Source organism: Staurois parvus, unplaced genomic scaffold (assembly GCF_062004578.1).
Source record: "Staurois parvus isolate SC_StPar_1 unplaced genomic scaffold, SC_StPar_1.0 ptg001329l, whole genome shotgun sequence".
NCBI classification, from domain to species: Eukaryota; Metazoa; Chordata; class Amphibia; order Anura; family Ranidae; genus Staurois; species Staurois parvus.
In genome coordinates this window covers 1,716,213-1,725,502 of record NW_028319125.1, presented here as the reverse complement: position 1 = coordinate 1,725,502, position 9,290 = coordinate 1,716,213, and positions in this window count along the sequence as shown.

Genomic DNA, 9,290 nt, shown 5'->3' with positions numbered 1-9,290 from the left:
TTATAAGCATTTGCATTCAGAAGTGTTTTTTAACCATTTCCATACCGGGCAATTTTACCCCTTCCTGCCCAGGCCATTTTTCAGGTTTCAGCGCTCTCACACTTTGAATGACAATTGCGCGGTCATACAACATTGTACCCAAACTAAAATTTTAGCATTTTCTTCACACAACTAGAGCTTTCTTTTGGTGGTATTTATTCACCGCCGGGGTTTTTATTTTTTGCTAAATTAACAAAAAAATACGAACATTTTGAAAAAAAACACGTTTTTCTTTGTTTCTGTTATAAAAGTTTGCAAATAAATAATTGTTCTTCATAAATTTAGGCCGAGATGTATTCTGCTACATTTCTTTGGTGAAAATAACCCAAATTAGGATGTATTATTTCGTTTGTAGGAAAGTTATAGAGTTCACAAACTATGGTATAGATCTGAATATTGATCAATCCTGAAGTACTGACAGCCAATCTAATTTCTTGAGGTCTAAGAATGTCAGAATAGTACAGATATCCCCCAAATGTCAGGACAGGACAGATATCCCCCAAATGTCAGGACAGGACAGATATCCCCCAAATGACCCCTTTTTGCAAAGTAGACAGTCCAACGTACTTCATAAGAGGCATGGCGAGTTTTTTGAAGTTGTATTTTGTTTGTCATAATGTTTCGGAAAATGAAAAAATTAAAAAAATTATTTTCACTATTTTTTTTTACATACTGTCACCAGTGCAGTACAGCGTCATCATATAACTGGCATGGCGGTGATCAGGGACACTGACTGGTGACAGCATGAAAAAAAAAATATTTTTTTTTTATTATTTTTAATTTTTTATTACAATTTTTTTCTTTTTTTTAAGATTTTTTTTTCATATTTCACTATGACCAAAGTAGTACAATGTTACCATAGTAACATTGTACTACTTTGGGGAAGTGATCAGTATTTTTTTTTTTTTCTTTACACAATTTGCTTATAGTAAAGAATTACTTTGCTATAAGCAAGCATTTACCCATTTACCTGAATGACATCGAATCATTCAGGGCTTTTTTTTTTGTGCTTAGCTGTGATTTGGCCACAGCTAATCACATGACATGTGCATGTGATTGCTGTGACCATCCACAGCTAGACACTAGTATACAATGGATGCCATGAATTAAGCCATCCATTGTATACAACTGTCATGTGACCTGCTGTGATTGCAGCAGGTCACATGGTACCGGCAACAGGGGCCGGTACTCAGATCTGTCATCGGCCGTGTCCAAGGTACACGGCCGGTGACAGATTGTGCCACTGCGCGGCTCTGCAAGCGCGCAAACTGCGCATGCCCGGGAGTACGCCATATGGCATCCACCTGGAAATCTAATGCATTTTTCCGGCTGCCAAATGACTATTGACTGGGCGGCTAATGGTTAAATATAAGCACAGGAGAACCTCCAAATGCCCAGAATGCACTGGAAAATTGTAAATTATTAACTATTTCAGTCATTTTGAGAGGTATAGAGAGAGCAGAATTTGTTGAGATTATGTCTTTTTTTTTTGTGGTGTTTGGATGTGTTCCAGCTCATTTCTGTGCAGAAATTATTGCAGCAGTGTCTAACATATTTTCTTTCATGCGAAAACTCAAAGTATGGTGTACCGGGTCCATTTGAGTACCGGGAAAACGCTTTGCATGCATTTTTCATGATGAAAAAAGGCTCTGGACAGCAATTGGAAATGGAATAGTTAAAATAAATTTACAAACGCAAACTCTTATAAACACGGTTAGCCACGTTTACAAGCATTTGAAACGCTGATAAAATCTACTCCTGAACGCAAGTTTGGTGCGTTCAAAAAAATGACTGTAAACTCAACTGCCTGTAAACGACGATGTGTACATGGACACAGGAAAACATTGGGGAGAGTTCAGGGGCTGCTGAAAAAAAAAAAAACACAGAAAAGCTCCTAAACGTGAGTTTATCAGCTGCAGTGTACATGGAGCCTTAGGCTGACGTTACACAGGCGATCTGGAAGCTGGTGACAAATTGCAAGTGTCAGGATCACAAAGGAACTGCCTGCCATTGCCTATGGAACTGCTCCTTCGTTAGCTAAGCCAGCAAGATATCACTCCCTCACTAGCATTCGAGATTCAGCAACCGTTCCGGGCTGGAGGGGGAGCATTTTCAAATAGGTAGGTGGAAGACTCTCCTAACATTAGCCTTACAGCAGGGACTGCTTTTTTTTATTTGCTTACTGAAATATTATGCAACTTTCCTACAAACAAGATAAACAGAACTGAGCAAATGCACACATCCAGGCAGGGGCGGACTGACCATTTGGAAACTCGGGCACTGCCCGAGGGCCCGGGGTCAGTAGGGGGCCCCATGAGATGCCCCTGATACCTTTTTCATAGGCTTTTTTGAGTTTGGGCAAGGACACGGGGGCCCCATGATCCCCTATTGCCCAGGGGCCCCATGAGTTGTCAGTCCGCCCCTGCCTGGTATCTTATTCATAGGCTTTTTTGAGTTTGGGCAAGGACACAGGGGCCCCATGATCCCATATTGCCCGGGGGGCCCAATGAGTTGTCAGTCCATCCCTGCATCCACGTATTTTGCAAGAAATTGCTTTAGTCAAATTAACCCCAAAAATAGGGAATTAAGTTCCAAGTGAAATATCAATAATTCTTCATCCTTCACCACATAAAATCTGACACCTCTGCCACAAAATTTCCCTTAAAGCAAACATGACAACAAAAAAAAAAATAGCAACGTGAACCCAGGATGCCCAAACAGCTTATTTTGATACGATGTTGCAAAATGAAACCCATATAGAGACCAGGAGTCTGGCAGTAATTGCACTATGCTTACCAGTATGAAGGCACAAACAACTGCAGAGACAGCTCGACGTAAGATTGTTGTTCTCATCAGACAATAATAGAATATTATCAGATCTACCAAGGTAGATCTTTCAATTTCCTGAAATTACCCATTTGCTTTCACCTAAATATCATTACAAATGACCATAATTATATTCTCTCATGAAGTATTCACGGAAATGGACATCATTGTGTTTTATAGAGCTGCAAAGGATTTACCGCTGGAAATGCAGTATTATCAGAGGATCTTAAAACCAAGCAGAAGAAACGAAGGCGAAGACTAAATGTCCCTACAACTCCCCCAGGTCCATGTATCTGTTCTGATATAGACTGCAGCCACTGATTGTCTGTTCCCTGTCAGGGCACCCCGACACAAATGCACAAAAGGGAAAATTGCCGTAATTCACTAGGAGTGACCAAAAAGCCACCAGGTGTGGAGAGTCTGTGCAAGACTGCGGCCTCCACTCATACCCTTCCCTTACCATAAAGAAGAATGGGCTAATGCCCAAGTTGCCACTATACCAGGCTGCAATTTGATATCCAGGGTATCGTATATATTGTAGACTTGCGTGCACCAGCAGCTGGCAATGCATTTTTTGGTAGACCCATAACACTTCTTCAGCATACTAGTCCAGGCATATCTCAATGAGTCCATTTGAAGAAAACCTCTGTTTTGCTATAACTTTTGGCCATAGCTGCACAGATCTTCCATTTGCTTCCTCACCATTCCATGTTTCTCTTAAGGGTAAAGAGAGGAACTGTGGCAGCACCCAAATATTGCAGAGATCCCCTTTAAGCTTTAACATTTCTAAAAGCATCTGTTTGCAGAAGCAGGTCATCAGCTCACTTCCACCCCCTCATTTCCTGTGGAACAATGTGTTCCAGTCTAGCAGCTGACACCCTAACTTTCAATTGGTGATATTTTATCTAAATGTGAAACCGCAAAGGCTATATCCTGAACTGCTCAGAATGTATTTTAAAGGTACAAAAAGTAAAGAGGAAATATATGCATTGTGACGTAATTGTTGATATATGCACCATGTAAGATGCTTTTCAAGGCACTTAGCTTGCAGACACGAGTCTGGCTAGGTCAACCAGCTGGTAAATAAAAAGCTTGTTTTCCTCAAGTTCGTGTCCAGGGTTCTCCTGGAATTCCCAAAGTTGCCATTACAGAACCCCTGTGTAAACCTCAAGACGCGCTGATTGGAGCTCACACAGGAATGAAAATTCTCAGCCCATCCCCATATGACAGCACGCAGTCTGAACAAAGCAGACACCCAGCTTGATTAGGAAAAGAGAAAGTCACATGCTTTGAATACCTGGAAGTACTGGGTATTTTGCCTTGGGATAAAGATTAGAACACCTGTCAGGTTTTTACTGAACGAACAAGGCACTGGATTCAGATTTTCTAAGGGTCACTGAAATTATTACTGGGCACACTAGCTTCGGTTCAGCAGCACACCACAAAATGGGGGCTCCACTCAGGAACAGGAGAAGGACTCAGAGTTGAGAATCCACATGCATCCAATCCAATGAGACCACCAAACATCCAAAAGTCCAAGTTTTTAATAAAATTGATCCACAGGAGAAAAAAGCCTTTGAGTTTCAGGGACAAACACCCACCAGGGTTACAAAACAAGTACAAATACAATGGTCATAAATATAGATGTATATTTTTAACCTTTGCATTTACATATATTTACATTATATTTATGACCTTCATATGCGTACTTGTGTAGCTCTACCCCTGCAGGTGCCATATGGTTGACTGGGTTGCCAGTTCTTTTGCTTCAACTGTGAACAACCTCGGGCCTTCTGACACACCAGGTTAAGCAAATGGCCACTGCAATATCATTAGGAGCACAAATATAAATATCCTACACACAACTATGTTTCTGTATCAGAAAGCAAACACCAGAATGGTTAGCAGTAAAGAATCTCAATATATTGTCATTGGCAGGCCCGGACTGGCCATGGGGCCGGGGCCACATGCATACCTCCCAACCATCCTGGCTGTATTGCTGCCAATATCACACCCCTGGCTGCTTATCACAGTAACCCACTGACCGGGGTGACTAACCAGACTGAAGCCACCGACTCCTCCTCGGCTCTGTTTTCCTGTACACAGACAGGAGGAGGAGCAGGGGAAGAGGAACACATTCGGAGGTCTGCAGTGGGTTTAACAGATACTTGCAGAGGAGGAGAGACATAATGACTGGGAAGGTGATGGAGGGGGTGCAAGTAACAAGGGTGTAAGAGGATGTGTTCTGTAGGGGTGCTTTGGGAGTGGAAAGAACATCTGTTGGGGGGATTGAATTTGAAATCCCAAAGCGACCCCCCAGTATGCCTCTGACTCCCCCAGCATAAGTCTGCACCCCAGCAGTACATATTTGACCCCCCGAGCACAAGTCCACTCCTCTCCCAAAGCACCCCCTGTATGTATCTGACCCCTTAGTACAAGTCCGCTCCCCTCCCAAAATTCCCCCCCCATAAGTATCTGACAACTCCAGCACAAGTCTGTTCCCGCCCAATACATATTTGAACCCCCCAGTCAAAGTCTGTGCCCCTCCCAAAGCACCCCTCCAGTACATATCTGACTCCTCCAGCACTCCCTTCCCAAAGTGCCTCTTCAAACACATACCCACCTCCCACTCCACCTTCTAGCACAAGTCCTCTCCCCTACTAAAGCACACCCCCAGTATGTATATGACTCCTCCATCCCCTAGACAAGTCTAGCCCCCTCCCAAAGCACCCCCCAGTACATATCTGACCCACCAGCACAAGTCCACTCTCCTCCCAAAGAGACCCTGCAGCACATATCCAAAGCCTGGGTTTTGTTTAACCATGCCCCTTAAGCCCCTCCCACTGTAAAGTTTGGTCGTGCCCACTTTTTCCCATGGTGCACATAGCGCACTGCAGGCCTCTACCACCCTCAGGTGTCCCTCATTGTCAAGTTTGAAAGTTGGAAGGTCTGCACATGTCCTAACAAGAGCTGGCTAATGTGACCGAGAGCTCCAGAGGATGAGAACTGTGACATAAAATATGTGATTGCAATGCATATATCATGCACCTGTTGCTCACTCATGGGTCTCTGTCTGCTGCAAGCCATGTGGGCCTTTAGAGTGAGGAAGTAGCAGAGGAAAACAGAAAACAGAATCTGTTATGCGATGTGCATAGCCAGATTCTGTTTTCTACTTCCATATTGGGAATGGGATGCTCAGTCTAAAATGTCTGGGCCTATTTTTTGTCCCAGTCCGAGTCTGGTCACTGGTTATAGTAAATGGCAATGCATGCATAAATGCACAAACAGAGAATTAGTTTAATCACAGCTAACTAGACAACATAATCACTATATTATAGTAGGTAGGGTAGGGTAGGGTAGTAGGGTAGAGCTCTGTACCACTAGATTAAAGTAAACCTAGTAACCCCCGAAATCAGCAATAAGCAGTAACATTGGTAAACTGTAAGTTGGTAAACAGTTTATACTGCGCTATATATGAATGGCTATGATGAATTAATTGGCTCCCAATATAGGTACCTCTTACTATGAACAATGGGCAAAATTCTTGTGAACCAGCTATATGGGTGAGCAGTCCTTAGTTCAAGTTCTTCAGCCGGCTAGTAATGGGGCCCAGTCTTTAAGGTGGTGCACATAAGTACAGTCCCAATAAAGTCTGCATCAGTGAATAAAGCTGCTAGTTACATGACCAATCCCTATGCACTTCTCTGCTAGCAGCGATAGATCAGTGGTGGCAATGCCTTTTCACCAGTCCCAGCGATACAGCAACTTTGGTCCTGCTGTTCAGATGTCAGCTAACTTCTGCTGGTGGTGTAACCAATGTGTTGGTACTGCAAATGCACTGTCATTGCTTATGCAGCACATTTATGTTAAGACCGGTCTTGATGTTGTTTTTATGTGATTTTAGGTCCTTGTGTATTATCTCATACTGAGGTGATGGTGAACCAGGGTATTTACGCTATTGTCTATAACTATTGTGTAATAAAGCATAATTTTTGGGAATTATTCTGAGTATCGCATTCTGTCCATGATGTAACCACTTTTCTGTGAATTCTTTTTCACAACCCCTCTTTTTAACTTCTGGATATGTCTAGAGTGACTCTAGTCCTCAACACACAGGTTAACAGAGCTCTGGTTTCTGTGTGAGGCTGCAGGCTTGTTGCAGGTTAGTGTGCACTCAGGGATAGCAACGTGCACACTCTGATTACCCTAACAGCAAGAGGAAGTTCTCCCTCTAAAGACCTGGAGAAAAATTACTCCTTTCCCCTTCTGCTAAGTTTATATATATTACTATCTACTCCAATGCAAGATGTTCTTCCCAGAGTACACTTCCCAGAGTTCAGTGTGGCCTGCATCAGAGTCGCTCAATTTCTTCATGCCCTCCGGCTCCCTCTGCTGGATAGATGCTGAATGACACTGAAAGCCAGCAGAAGGGTCTTGTGTGGGCACGCAAAGCATCTGCAGCAGCATCTACAAAATAGTGGCTCCTACTCCAGCCAAGCAAGCTTCTGGCCAGGGGCAGACTGACAACTCATGGGGCCCCCGGGCAATAGGGGATCATGGGGCCCCTGTGTCCTTGCCCAAACTCAAAAAAGCCTATGAAAAATGTACCAGGGGCATCTAATGGGGCCCCCTACTGACCCCAGGCCCTCGGGCAGTGCCCGAGTTTCCAAATGGTCAGTCTGCCCCTGCATCTGGCTACATTTGTTTAGTAGTCTTGATGAAAGGGAGTGTGTTTGGCCCCCTAAACACAGGGAATTGTTTATGCTATTAATCAGTTTTTGTCATTAAAATGCTTGGATTTACTTACAGTTTCTGTACTAATGACAACTGTCATAAAAATGGAAAGTGGTGGGAAATCCACGATTTTACATGTTTAACCAAAACAGGAGGCAAGGTAAATGTTCACCATGGGGAAACCTGCACTGGCGACAGCAGAAAAACATGGGTAGATTCCTTCTCACTTTCTTTTGCATCTCTTGGACAAGAAAGAGTGAAACTTTCCCCACTGGGGACATAGCAACAAAAATCTAAAAAAAGAAGTTTGGGTTGGATTTACAAAGATACTTAAAAAAAGATATGAAAACAAAAGTTTAAAATAAAACTAAAAGGCATTATTTTTTATTTTGGATAGAGTCATTTTTGATGTGCAAATTGTGTCCCATTTGGGAGTTTTTTCTTCATCTCCTGCCCCGTAGCCAAAAGAAGCAGTGAGAGCAAATCCTTCCTTCCAAAGAGGAAATCCCTGATTGTGAGCAGAACTACTATCCTCAGTAGAAGATTTCTCCTTTAATACTGTTCTGGGGGCAACCCAAAATGTGGGATTTTCTTTCGCTTTCAATGATAATGGTAAACAGGACAAATAGATAGTTTGAAACTTAAAAAAGTGTTACCTTTAGGTACAGTGCCTTGAAAAAGTATTCATACCCCTTGAAATTTTCCACATCTTGTCATGTTACAACCAAAAACGTAAATGTATTTTATTGGGATTTTATGTGCTAGACCAATACAAAGTGGCACATAATTGTGAAATAGAAGGAAAATAATAAATGGTTTTCACATTTTTTTTGCCAAGTGTGGCATGCATTTGTATTCAACTCCCTTTACTCTCATACCCTTAACTAAAATCTAGTGGAAACAACTGCCTTCAGAAGTCACCAAATTAGTAAATAGAGTCCACCTGTGTGTAATTTAATCTCAGCATAAATACAGCTGTTCTGTGAAGCCCTCTGAGGTTTGTTAGAGAACATTAGTGAACAAACAGCATCATGAAGGCCAAGGAACACACCAAACAGGTCAGGGATAAAGCTGTGGACAAGTTTAACTGCTTCCCGTCCACCCTATAGCAGAAATACTGCTACAGGGTGTCATGGGTACGCAAAATTACACATATATGTACATGATTTTGCACTTCCGGCCACGGCTGTCAGTCACTGGGTCCCAGCCAGTGATTACTCGCCTGCGCCCGGTGATTGCCAAGGATCTCCAATGAGGAGAAGAACTGTTTGTAAACAAAATAGTTCTCCTCCGTCAGCTCATGCACACTGCTTTGCATGGCTGTGCTCAGCACAGTCATACAAAGCAGTGTTCTTATAGTGAAGCACACAGCACATAGTAAAACAGCACACAGTTAACCCTTTGATCGCCCTCATGTTAACCCCTTCCTGCCCAGTGCCATTAGTGCAGTGTTAGTGAGTTTTTTTTAGCACTGATCACTTTATTGGTGTTCCTGGAGATGTCTGACACCAAGTCAATTGCCCCCAGTGTCAGAATGCCCGCCGCAGTCCCACAGTCTCGCTATAAGTCGCCAGTCACCTCCATTACTAGTAACAAGAAAAAAAAAGTCCAGTATACATACCTCCATTTGTAAACGCTATAACTTTCACATAAACCAATTTACACGTATTCAGATTTTTTTTAAGCAAAGA